Source organism: Balaenoptera borealis, assembly GCF_965194805.1.
Source record: "Balaenoptera borealis genome assembly, contig: HAP1_SCAFFOLD_877, whole genome shotgun sequence".
In the NCBI taxonomy this organism is placed as follows: domain Eukaryota; kingdom Metazoa; phylum Chordata; class Mammalia; order Artiodactyla; family Balaenopteridae; genus Balaenoptera; species Balaenoptera borealis.
In genome coordinates, this window is record NW_028123326.1 from 192,861 (window position 1) to 207,158 (window position 14,298).

At 34.2% G+C, this 14,298-nt stretch overlaps 1 long non-coding RNA gene across 24 annotated transcripts in view; it reads left to right on the forward strand.

Moving 5' to 3' along the window:
* LOC309621689 overlaps positions 1–14,298 on the forward strand; it is a 277,714-nt gene that overhangs the window by 158,370 nt on the left and 105,046 nt on the right. For all 24 annotated transcript variants that reach the window (XR_014240160.1, XR_014240161.1, XR_014240162.1 and 21 more), the window contains 3 exons: positions 9,576–9,678; positions 10,801–10,876; positions 14,147–14,216. This is a non-coding gene — a long non-coding RNA (uncharacterized lncRNA). The remainder of the gene's footprint in view (positions 1–9,575; positions 9,679–10,800; positions 10,877–14,146; positions 14,217–14,298) is intronic.

The following is a 14,298-nucleotide window of genomic DNA, read 5'->3' on the forward strand; positions in this document are numbered from 1 at the left end:
TAATTGGGGTATTGATGTGACTATAGACCAAAAAGGAAAACTGGATCTTGTTTTCCATCTCCACAATAATCCAAGATGCACCAGTACTTTCCATTGTTGAGAGAGAAGAATTCTGAAGAGGAACTCAGTCTCTAAAATCAGCAGAATCACATGTTATATATTCTAAACTTTTCTATCTCAGGCAACAAAAAGATCCTTTTTATTGCACTTTTCCAGACACAGTGGTAATTGAATAGATCATCAATGTCTAATCCTCAGCAAAAAGAAGGATAATACTTTCATGTAGCATATATTGGGGTTTTTTCTGTATAAAATCTATGATCTTCAAATATAGGTTTTCAGTATTCCTTTAAGCAGTCTTTTTGAAGTTGACCAATTTATGACTATTCTGACTTCTCTCTTCTCCTTCAGGTCATGAAATTTCATCTTTCTCAATTCAGGGTCACTGGAGAATACTCAGCAGTTCTTAGAAAAGGTTTATGGTTTACTAATGTAGAAAACAAGTGCTTAGATTTTGATGTTTTAAGAGGCTATGTGGCAGCCTCTGCCTCTGGCTTCTCTCAAAGGAGTCATTATAAAAAGCAAATTCAAATTTATAAAATGTGAGCCTTAGCCTTTTTGTCACCACAATTCCCTGCACCCACTCTTCTTCTGGGAGAATGACCTAGGAGATGTAGAACCCTCTCCTTCCATGGGCATATCTCATACATTCTGGATTATAAAACTAAAGTGGAAACACTGCCTGCTGTTTTGGCTAGTGGCTAAGTACATTCACCTCTATTTCATCCCAATTGATTTTGATCTCACTCCCTTATATTCAAAATATTGGCCTTACTAGATGTGTTGGTCTTTTGAGGTATTAATTTGGCTAGGATACAGTACCCAGTTGTGCAAACACTAATCTGGGTTTTCCTGTGAGCATATTTTGCAGATATGAGTAAAGCACATAATCATTAACTTTAAGAAAGGAAGATTATGCTAGATAATTCCGATAGTCCTGTTCCAACCGGTTGAAGGGCCTTAAGAGCAAATCTGGAGCTTCCCTGATTAAGAAATATTGTCTGTGGACAATACCTTCAGCCTATCGTCTAGAGTTCTAGTTGACCCTTCCTGAAGGCCTGTCCTACAAATTTCAGACTTGACTAGCCTGACATTCGCATAACCCAATTTCTTGCAGTAGAAAACTAATATAAGTGTTTATTTTTTAAATAAAAGAAGCAACATTATAATCAATAAAGTGGAATTTCTTTTCTCCACAGGGTTTAAAATATAACAGGAGAGAAAATATTAAACACACTCTTGCTACCCATGTTTCTATTAGTTTTCTATTACTCTTTTAACAAATTACCACAAAATTAGTGGCTAAAAACAAATTTACAGTCTTCCAGTTTTGAAAGTCAGAAGTCCAAAATAGGTCTTACTGAGCTAACATCAGGGTGTCCACATGGCTGAGTTTCCTCTGGAGTCTCTAGGAGAAAATCCATTTTCTTGCTTTTCCCAGATATTACAGGCTTCCTGATTTCCTTGGCTTGGGACCCCTTCCTCCATCTTCAAAGCCAGCAGTGTACCATCTTCAAATCATTCTCTGACTATGATTCTTTGCCTCACTCTTCCTTTCAAGGATACTTGTGATTACATTGTGTCCATCCAGATAATCCAGGATAATCTTCCCATCTCAAAGTTAGCTTATTAGCAAACTTATTTCCTTCTGCTACCTTAATTCCCCTTTACCATAAAACCTAAAATATTCAAAGATTCCTGCGATTAGAACACAGACACCTTTGAGGGGTCATTATTCTTTCTACAGCACCATATATTGCACTTGAATCCCTATTACTAATATTGAATTCTTTCGTGCTTCTATCTGTCCTGAGCCTTCTAATGCAGGCTCTCCTCTTTCCATAAATGTAAACTCCTTGATCCAGAGTCTAATTTTTGTTATTGTTGTTGTTTTCCCAACACCTATCCAAGTGGTGATTAGACTTAAATTCATACCTTGGTGAGTCTACCAATTTAATACCAACTTTGAAGTCCATCTCTTTTTTACCTTGAATCCATACTTTCCCCAAAACCTATCTTAAAATCTTCTTTTTTCCCTTTTCTCCTCCCTTTTCAAAAACTGCTCATCATTGTTTAAACATGCTTACCCTGCCTAGCTTAAAAAGCACCCCTTTGATCCAGGCCATTTTCCTTTCTTCTATAAATTTCTTATACATTATTTCTACTTCTTCAGTCCATTTCTTTTGAATTTTTATTTACATTTCGACTCTGTAATCTTTCTGAAACTACTGTTGTTAAGTCTTCAGAAGACCAAAAGGAGAGAAAGCAAAAAAGGAAAAGAACAGAAAGAGCAAATTCTGAGTGATTTACCTGTCTGTTGGTTACCTAGTCTCTACAGATGTTCAGATACACATAAGCTCTATGTGTTCCCTTGAAGACTAGGAGGACATCTAGCTGAACTGTCTCAGGAGCTATTCAAGCAATGAAACAGTAAAGAATACTAGAAAGAATTTTGGACTAAGATTTGACTTATTTTCCCTGCCTCTTCTACTTAAAGTTGAATTCTTTGGAGGATATTGTCCTTGCCTACTTCAAAGAGTTGCTTTGGGAACCTATAGGGCTAAATACTTTAAAGTATTAACTTATCTATTTACATAAATAAAATACATGCAATTACTATTGGAAATAACAGATAATCACTATAAAATATAAATGATGATCAGAGGTATAAATACTCCTTTTGAATCTTCAATAAATTAAATTTTATAAGGACTCCATTGTAAAAAAAATGAAGCTGTGAGGTACAGAGGTTCTGAGGAATACAGTTTGGAAATAATCCATGTGTTTATTATTGTTTGAATACAAGTAATTGAAAATTTCAGGAATTTCAAATAAAATCAATCTGCTTTTCATTTTCCTGTGTGGAGGAGCAGTTACTTTTTTTTCTAAGTTTGAATTTTCAAATTATAGAAAAAAATAGCTCTTTTCAGATTTGACGTTTGACCCAATTACCATACTCTTTTCAAGTATGACATTTACTTACTTATTCATTCCATGAAAATAAAATCCTATAAATATAACTTTATATACAGACTGAAAATGATTAAGCAAATTGTAAAGCTCTTTTTTTTTTTTTTTTTAAGTTTTTATTTATTTATTTATTTATGGCTGTGTTGGGTCTTCGTTTCTGTGCGAGGGCTTTCTCTAGTTGCGGCGAGCGGGGGCCACTCTTCATCGCGGTGCGCGGGCCTCTCACTATCGCGGCCTCTCTTGTTGCGGAGCACAGGCTCCAGACGCGCAGGCTCAGTGATTGTGGCTCACGGGCCTAGTTGCTCTGCGGCTTGTGGGATCTTCCCAGACCAGGGCTCGAACCCGTGTCCCCTGCATTGGCAGGCAGATTCTCAACCACTGCGCCACCAGGGAAGCCCCAAATTGTAAAGCTCTTTATGTTTGAAAGGAAATTCGACATAGATTGAAGATTGCCATTCAGGAAATTACCTTCTTAATTGTCTGCTCCTTAATACTAGTATTCAGAAAACTAATAGTTACACTTTCTTATACAGTCTGACATTGAATATGAATATGAGTCTGAGTAGCTTCTGAATATGCACTAGATGAAGACTATTGAATGAGACCAGATGCCATTAGTTTTGAGGGGTCTTTCATGCATGTGATTCTATATGTTTGGACAAATGTAACATTTGCCCTTTACTACAAAGTTCTAGGGATATTATAAAAGATAAATAAAACTAGAAACAACACTCTAGGTTATGTTATGGCCTTATTTTTGTGGAAGCTAAAGGCAAGAGAGTCAGTGCTTAGGAAATCGTTGATTAAGTGAAATAAACTCGTGTCCTTTCAATATATGCCCCTATAGGCTTACTTTAGCTGGTTTAAATTAAAATTAAAATAGAATAGCAGAGGTAGGAAGCATGAATTGATGGCATTAAACTATAAGTTTCATTCATAAAAATTACTTTCCAATTTTAATAGAAGATGTAGTTTCAGTTTAATTTTGAAAGTATATTTTAACCCACTCTCTAATCTACATATTTTAAATAATTCAAAATGGAAAGTACGACATATGGCATAATGTTAATGATTTATTTTCTAAAAAAATGTTTTATTTATGACACTAAGAGAATGTTTAATACCCAAAAAGGGAATCTCAGAGTTGTTCATGATTCAAGTAAATTGCTTTCCCATGTTTTCTGTATTTTGCCTTAATAACAAATGATCTCTAAATTAAAATTTACTACCCTTTGAAATAATGTAAAATTTAGAAATTTTTCTGGACTTTAGCTATTTAGTTTTATTTTAGTGGAAGTGTGTTAAACATTCACTAATGTAGTATTTAGTTTGCTAAATGTGTGACTATATTAAATAATAACTAGGCATTTCTAGATATTGTACATACCTCAACTCTTTCCCAGGGTAGATAATCGGGATGGGTTTCCATGTTTTCTGAAACTTTATTTAGTTTTTACATTACTTTTCTTCAATAGTAGACAATTGTGTTTATTATTCCAATAGTATAGCAAAGACTATAGAAAATTGTTGATTTTTATAATTCATTTTACTATAATTTTTAAATTACTTTCATGAAGAGTTTAATGTGATGAAATTTTTTTTCTTAAGGACTAGGTGTTCAAAGTTATCTAAAAACATATCAACACTAATTTTTTTTTAATTTTGGCAAATTTAACTGCCCCCAAACTAAAATAAATTCATTTATTCAATCAATCAATATTTATTTATTTTTCATAATATGAATATTTCTACTATGTCCTAGCTGTAGGAACAGTAATTGAAAAAGACAAAGTCCTTGCTTACATGAAGTTCTCATTTCAAAAGAGGAAATACACACAAATATATAAACAAATACATAAACAAAACTTCTGACTTTTTTCTCAGGCTACTGCACTTCTTGGGCACTGCCTTTCAAGGCACAGTTGGTGTTCTTGTATTCTTGGCAAATTTGAAGCTTATTCTATGCTAAGGAATTTTTCATTGATTCGTTACATGGAACCATGTACTTTCCATGAAACACTCCTACAAATTCAAATATTGGGATCACAGCTTAAATGACACTTTCTCAGAGAGGTCTTCCCAGTTTTCTAACTACCCCCTCCAAGACTCTTACTTATTACTTTTTTATTTTCTTCAGGGCATGGGACACAAACATATTATGTACATAGAACTTATAAAAATAATTTCTATACACACATATTTGATGTGTTTATAATATTTATATGCAATTGTGTTTCAGGGTCTTTATTTCCTTATTCATATATTTGCTTATTTCCATATTTTCTGCTCAGTAGATCATAGACTTCTGGAGAGGTGGCACAATTTATCAACCTTGTTTATCATTAGGAACAATTCTTGAGTCATAACAGGACTTGAAATCCTTGCTAAATGAATGCATCAATGAATGAGGGTCACGGATAACTATTTCAATAGATGGTAGAAGCCATTGGAAGGGCTTAAATCACAGAGGTAGAGCATCTGATTCACATATTAGAAAGATCACTCTGGTTTTTGCCTGAAGACTCAGTAGTTTTATTTCCTATGGGTATTGTGCCCTTATTGTAGTTCACAAACTCATTATGAGTGTCCATAAGGACATAGATTTCATGAATGCAAAGACTATAACTTTTATCTTTGAATTTTGATGCCTAATGGAAAGCCAAGTACTAGTCGTACATTCAGAAATATCTGTTGAATAATAAAATGACTTGTGAGTTGTAGGCATTCAGTTAAGCACAATGAATAAGCTGATTATTAGGCTCAAGTCCTGACTTCAAATATTCAATTTCTAATTTCAAAGATCCAATTGGCTAGTAATAAAGGCATGCTTGCTAGCAAATGACTGAATACAAAGTTCTATAGAGTAAAATAAATTGGCAACTGGATATTGGTCTATTGCTCTGATATGGAAGACCAGAGATTAAAAAAAACAAAAACAATGTTTTTATTAAAGTTGGTCTTGGAAAATTTTTATTGTTTGTTTTGTGCTCATGTTTATTTCATCTTACAGCTTACATCTATGAGTTTATAACTTACATTAAATGTATAACATTAGATAAAATCTAGTGTATACATGTGATGATAGTTTCTGAAACCATGTTGTTGACCACATTTTTAATATAATTTAATGAAAACGATTTTATAAAACATAAAAAGAACCTGAGTTTGTATCGAGATAAACCTGATTTCAATCCTTAATCCACTGTGTATTACCAGATGATTGATTAATATTCACCACAGGATCTGATATAGTGAATATTAGCTTTTTTTTTTTCTTCCCAACTATGAATTAAGCTGGTCTCACTAACTTAGTGAGATCTTCCGCAAAGCCAATTGTTCTCAATGTATAGTACATATACTGAGGGTGGTAACTGTGGTGCCTTTTGATGAGATGGCTAATAATAGGTGGAATAAAACATTCTCTCTTCAGCACAAGGGCAGGGCAAAGGGTTGGAGCAAAGGAAACAACATACATCAAGACTACTAGGACTAATAGAGCTCCTTCCTCTGGTGGCATTGGGTGGCAGGATAGATGGTTTATTGGGAAGACTGGGTCACAGGGTGAGGTCAGCTCAGCAGGAATGAGTATTCTTCAAGAATTTGCCACAATGTCGAGCAATCCAAGGCTCAAGTGTTGGAGGAGATCATTAGAGAGGATGTGCTTACCAACTGACCCTTGAGCTGGACCCAGGCAATAGGGGATCCTCACAACTCCCCTGTCCTTGGAATGAATGTTCAAGTTCCGCCCACCTTTCCCACACTAGGAGCTGTTTCAAGGACATATCTTAGAGAGAGTCAGGTGTTGTTGAGACCATCTGAACTGAATATGGGACTGAACACACTTTTGGCCTCTATATAAACTTTTTAAAGATTCTGGCAAGCAGCTGCAGAGATCTACTCATCTTGCAGCCACCCAAGACAAGCTTAGTATGTAAGTTCCCTGGCTTATTAAACCTGCCACCCATCAATCTGGAGTTGTGTGCTTCTTTCTTTGGTGTCCCCTTCCCCTGGGTGTATGGGGACCAGTTTCAGGTTTCACTCAGGAAGCTCCCAAGGTTTGCAAACCAACACTCAGTGGCTGCAGTAGGTAGAATTTTGGCCTCCACGACATTCAGCCACTAGTGTTACTCCTGTGAATGTGTTACACTGCATGGCAAGAATAACTTTACAGATGAGATTAAAATAAGAAGTTTACCTTGTATTATCCAAGGGGCTCCAACATAATAACATGAGCTCTTAAAAGTAGAAGAGGAAGGCAGAAGCACAAGTCAGAGAAACAAGGCAGAAAGAGAAGTCAGATATCCAAGCATGAGAAGGCTTTGATTTATGTGACTGGCTTGAAGATAGATCTAGGGGACCTTGTGGAAACAATGAAAGGAAATGAATGCATCCAATATCCTGAGTAAGCCTAGAAGATTCTTTCTCAGAGCCTCCAGGTAAGATCACCTGTCAGCCAACAACTTAGCTACTTCCTCGTGAGGCCTTAAGCAGTGTACCCAGTAGAGCCTGCTGGATTTCTGACCTGTACAACTGGAAGATAATAAATGGTTGTTATTTTAATTGACAATATTTGTGGAAGTCAGTTACGGCAACAATGGAACACTAATAAAATGACTGAGCTGAACAAACTTCAGCCCAAGAGAGAGACTTGATGGAATCCAGGAGCCAGTGATCTTCCCCAACCTCTGGCGCAATTAAGCACATCCTGAGGCTGAAAACTTGACCCTGGGTAAGTCAGACCTGAGGTCCAGTCTTGGCTGCCCTTTTTATTAAGTATCTCTGCCACTCATTTCTCTAAGTCTTAGTTTACTCAGGACAACAACATCTGTCTACCTCAGTGGGTTGTTGTAAGAATTGTATTTGATTTTACATATAAAATTCTTGCTGGAAACATAGTAAGGGATTCAGAAATGGTATTTACTTTTACCATTAATATTACTTATCAGGCATAGCACCCAACTGTCCTTGAGAAGATTTTGTTGCATTAATCTATGGCTGCATAAAGACTTAACCCAAAATGACATGAGTTTCATTTCTCCGTAATTCCATGGATTAGGAGTTCAGATAAGGCAGAACACAAAGGCTTGTGTCTCTCTACAGTAGCAGAGGCCTTGATAGGGACCACCGGAATGGCCCCTAGCAGCTAGGATGACTTAACTGGTGTCTTATGTCAGAGTCTCAGTTCTTACCAGGCTCCTCAGCTGTCTTCCATGTCTCATTTCAGTCTAGCTTTCTTAAGCTTCCTCACAACATAGTTGCCCAGGGAAAGTGGGATTTTCTACGTGGTGAATGGCTTTCCCCAGAGATTATGCAGAATCTGCCAGCTTTCTTAAATTTAAACTTAAACTACTGTACCTGAAGTAACATTGTTTAAGGGTGCAAACTTACAACTAGAAGACAAATAAGTCCTGGAGGTCTAATACATGCCACAGTGAATATAAACAAGATTGTGCTATAATAATCAAACTTGGTAAGGGGCTAGATCTTACTTATACCCACCACAAAAAAGAAATAATAATTACGTGATGTGATAGAGGTGCTAACTATCAATATGATTACAATGGCAATCATATTACAAAATATAAATACATCAAACTACATGTTGTACATCTTAAATTTATACAATAAGTCAAATATATTTCAGTTACAAATAAATAAATAAACTACCAGACTTGACATTTGCACAGTATCACTGCCTCTCATTTTACTGAACAAACCAAGTTACAAGGTCATCCCAGATTCAAGAGGAAGTAAAACAGGCTCTTTTCTTTGGGGAGAATTTCACTTATGTACAGGATGGGAAGGAACTGATGGTGGATATCTTTGATAATCTCTCCCACAGATTGCTAAACTTAATCATTTGGTCAATAACTAACAAAAAGCAAAATTCTTTATATTATCTGAAAAAACTTACTAATTCATTTGAACATCACACTGAAGCTATTTTAGAAATTATAAAAAAATACATTGTTTTCCCAAAGAGACAACAGTGATGAGTAAAGAAGATATTTTGCATCATACAGCAGGCATCTAGAAATAATATAACACAACCAGAAGGAGACATTGAGCAGATTCACTTTAAAGAATTTCTTCAAAGAAAACTTTTTGAACAAAATATATACTGCATTTTATTTAGAAATATATTCTATATATTCTCAGTTGCCAACTTAGTTGGTAAAAATAGCACCTTTACCTCTTCCACCTTTATTCAAAAATTAGTGTTATATTGAAATAATAAAATGTTTTTATTTTTTATAGAAACTTGTACTTGTGTTAATCTAAACTACATTGATAATATTTTCAGTATTATTGAGGAACATATTAACAGTTATCTTTGTTTTGTAAATAGAAAAATATATTGCATTTATTTTATAATGGAGTTTCTCTCTCTCTCTCTCTCTCTCTCTCTCTCTCTCTCTATATATATATATATATATATATATATTTAACTTAGAAAATTGATATGTAAGTCACTCAGCCAAAAAAAAAGAAGACAAAATAAAATATGAATGTCACAAGTGATTCCTCTCCTTGTCTCCTTTCAGGAATGAACATAAAATGGGTGAAAGGGACACATATCTGATGTTCCCCCATCTAATCTCAAATCCACTCTGGCTTTTGTTATATGAGCATCTCATCCATCTGAGTGTGAGTCTATTGTTGAAGGGTATATATTTTTAATGGAATACTGGTTCTAAAAGTAAGACAATGGCTTAACTGATGCTTACCTAAAGGAAAAATATTCCAGCATAGAAAGAAAGATACATTTTAATAGACATATTAAGAACAGTATAGCAATTTCTATGAGACATAGTTCAAGGAGATTTGAAGAGTGATTTTGACCACTCTTTATTTATTAGCCAAGTTTAGAAACCAATTCTCATATAAAAGATGAGCTAAAGGAATTAGTAGGCTTAACTGCATGAATAGAAGATTATTAAAGTGCATTTTTAAAATCACACAGAGAAATATGTGATTCTTTATTTTTGAAAAGATATAGCCATAGAAAATTAGGCTATTTAGATTTTATTTTATGTTAATTTTAAATAATAGATGAAATTTTATATCTGAACTCAAGGAACATTAGCCAAGTAAGAGAAAATCAGTTGAGTGTATAAAATCTGTTATAATTTGGTAAATTATAAAGATGCAGAATAAACATCCCCAAGTATTAAAATAAGGTTTAGCAATATAGAATAGATTTATTTGCATTTAACAAAGATCTCATGGCTGTTGCTGAAGAAATACTAAAATACAAACAGGCCTTTATCCTGGAACTTTTGTATGTCAGTTGAATAGCAGTCAATCCCACCTGAGTTAAAACTCATCTGCTCAAAAGCACAAAACTTGTTGAGAATATAATAAATTTGATTATACCAAATTGAGGCAAACAATTTTTTTCAGGGAAAATATTTTACCATAGCAACCATATAATTGTGTGTGTGAGAGAGAGTGTGTGTGTGTGTGTGTGTGTGTGGACATGTGTGTGTGTTTGAAGAAGGAATGTGTAAAGTGATAAAAGTAATATTTACAATTTCAACTTCTGAAACATAATCAGCCCTGGGTAATGGCAAGCACAACAACTAAATGACAGCACGTGTTTTGCAAGATGGTATCACTGTCTGTATCTGTACCTAGGTATCTAAAGTGTCGCCTATTTTAAAATTAGAACTTTAAAACTATGAATGCTTATAATTTTAACTTTGATCAGACCAAAAGTTAATATTTGTGACCATAATTTAATACTAGTGCATTAATTTCTCTCCTCAGTTTGGAAGAGCCACATCTACGAAGGCACTGACAACTTGAAGAGAGGAGTTTTGCAGTCCAAGGGGACGCCGGCAAGGTATATACAGTTCAAATGCACGCCTGTTGTTTGAAAAGTGCCCGTTGTCCAAAGGAAGACACACTGCTACCATGGAACAGTAAAGATATTGACATTCCAAACTAACACCTATTTTTATAATCTACTCACTCAAAATAGGTGAGTATAAAAATGCCACAGCACATTCAAGATACGGGATAAAATTAATTTTCTGTTTTAAAAGGTTACCATTATAACAAATTCAGTGTAATATAACAGTGCTCTTTCTGTTGTATTATTTTACTGATCTCTAATACCTAGGAGTATTAAATTTACACAAATTAAAAAAAATAAAAGAAAAAGTTTTGTAAATGTGACTCCTAGGATAAAGGAGACCTACACTGTAAAGTAGAATTAGTACTCTAATAAAGAGTTTCCTTAGCTTCTGCATCAGACAATATATCTTGTGAGATTAAGAATAAATTGATTTCTGTGATGAGGAATATCAAAATGTTAGATTCAAAAAAAATCTGAAGAAATCCAACTCAGTTATAAAACAGGGAAATTCACAAGGGAAGGAGACAAAGAATGGTAGGAATTTTCCAAGCTCTTGTCTGTTACACTGTTTCTTATAGTGTGGAATGATTTATTATCTATCAATCTAGTCTCATTATAAAATAACAACATTTCAAAACTATCACAGTTTAATATTGATTCCCACCACTTTGAATGACCTAAAGCCAGAATATCTGAATAAAAATCATTGATCTAATCTTCACAAATTAGCAATGTTCAATATTTCTTTTAAAATTATAAAGTGTCAGTTACATAACAACCAAATATCTACAGGAAATGGTTAAAGAAGGTGACAGAACCAGGATTCAAACCTAGAGCTATTTATATTCACAATCCTTCCTCTTAGCTGTATGCCACATAGCTTTCTTTCTCTACAATCTAATACACTGAAGCTTTGTACAGGGGCAGTATAAGCATAGCCAATGAGGTTTACCTGAGGTGTGATTATTGCTAATTGAAAACAAGTGCATTGATATAACAGTGGTACACATCAATATCCAATGTTTCACTGCCTTAAAAACGACAGTCGATCCTTCCACACAGCTATACTAAATAAAAATGAACACAGGAATAGTATGACGCATTAAGTGCTCTCAGTCAATGAAATAACTACGAGAAATATAGAACTACAGACAATGCTTTTCAATTTTTGTTTAAAAAGACACTCAAAATCTCATGGAAGAAGGCATCTCTATTAAAATGTGAACGTCTACAATGTCAGCTTCAGACAACTTTCAAAATCTTTCCGTTGGAAAGATGAAAAGAGGACATTTTAAAATAAAACCACTGCCCAGTTAATCATTTACGAAAGCAAGTGAAGTTTCCAAGAGAAGGACCCTCAAAAAAAGATATCTAGAAGATGCTGTCTGCATTGATGACACTTGGATTCTTACCCTCTGCATCTACAAGTGGTGGTTCTTGCCATCTCAGCGTTTTCACAGTACTTCATTACTGATAGGGGTGAGGTAAATGCACATGAAACCATCAACACTGAGGGAGTCTGTCACTATCCTCAGGATATAGGAAAGCTGGCAACTTGGGTATTAAGAGTTATGAAGTTTCTTCACAATGCTCAAGGGCAAAAATGCCACATTCACTTACTTTCCTAAATAAACATTAAATGTGGCTCTGTTCCTGCCTGAATTATTTTGTGGAAAAATTAAGTATCTGTTATTTTAAAGGTCCCTCTACCTTTCTTCAGTAATTATAAAACCCTAGAGGTTTGGAATTCAGAGAAATGGAAGGGACTTTTGTTTCTGATATAGTGCTGCCATCTTTGAGATGGCCAGCACTCAAGCCTTCCTGGGCCACTTAAATCAAACGGCTCCAGAGTTCATGGCACTGCTTTCCCTGCAGAATGGTTACCAATCGTATTTACTGATTTAGTGCTTGAAAGCCATGTATTGATCACATGGACAAAAAAATAATAATTTTAATTTTCAGTTGCTGTATAGTTTTATGTGTTTTTAAAATTATTATTTTAATTATTATTTGTTAAAAATAAAACTAAATTTACATTTTGGTTTGATTTTTAACAAGTAATAATTTGGTAGTTTTTGAAATGCAATTATTTTTAAAAGCATTCTTGGGAAAATGCATCTCTTAATAAATTTTTTATTATAAATTCATTTATCCATAGATAAATCTTGCTTACTGTTAGAAGGTGACCATCAGATTCTATATTTCTATATTCTCATTTTTAGAGATTTAAGCTCTGAGAAATCTTATTCTCAGAAATAAGGAGATGAGAGAAGAGGCTTTTTTATGTCACTCAGTTCTTTGAATTCCTTCAAAGAACTATGACAAAAATTGCAGAGTAATTCATCATAAAAACTGATTTATAATCATGTGTCCACTGACAACTCAATTAGATATTTCTTCAAGTTTTTGAAAGAATTCAATATAAAAACATAAAAAATTTATTTGTCAAAGGTTTTGTTATCTAGCTATTGGAGTCATCTACTTTTTAAAATAGAGGTGAATGTTTTGAATTGTCCCCTTTGTTTTGCATCCTGGAGATTTCAACACCCAAAGACAAAGCATCAGAGTCAAGTTCAAGAAGGTTGAGAAGTACACTTCTCTTTTGAAAATGAAACCTTGTGGGAGAAAGGTTTTTTTTTAAAAGGAAAAAATGGAAAGAGGAACAACAAGAATTAGGAAACAGTTATTCGAATGTGACACCTGAAAACTGGTTAAAATTATTTGCTTGGTCAGAATGCTCTTCATAGTTTTCTCTTAATCCCAGGGGTTAGCAGACCTCAGATTGAAATTAGGAGCCTAAATGGCAAATAAAACCATTCAACCAACCAAGTCAGTTTTATTTTCTGTAAAGTAAAATCTCCAAATTCATTTTAAAATTCAATTTAATGTCTTTTGAAGTGTCCCTATAGCAATCATCTCAATTTAATGCATTTTGAAGTGTCCTTATAACAATCATCTCAACTCTGAATTCTAATTTTAAGATAGATATGTAGATAGTCACATTAAGAGATAGTTACATCAATCTCTGGGTTGCATTGTAGTAACTGAACACAACACTGAAGACTTGACTAGTGGTGGAACTAGGTCCCATCTCACAGGTCACCCAGAAACAATTTCATAAAGGAAAGCCTATGGGGGAAAAGAAATACATAAGGGAAGCATTGCAGACCAAGGGAGATGGAGTCCTTCTGAAAGGTCAAGTAATTTTTGTCTTAATACACAATTTAATTTCTCTACCTTTTCTATACTTTGCAGGCTATAAGGACAATCATTCTTCAGAGCAGAGGACAACCATGCAAAATCATTAAAGTGATATGCTTGTGAGGTAAGTCCTTCCTCACTTGATATGGTTAGTAGGTACTAAAAAAAAAAGTCCCTTCTATTCTAATACTATTCTAATACTATCT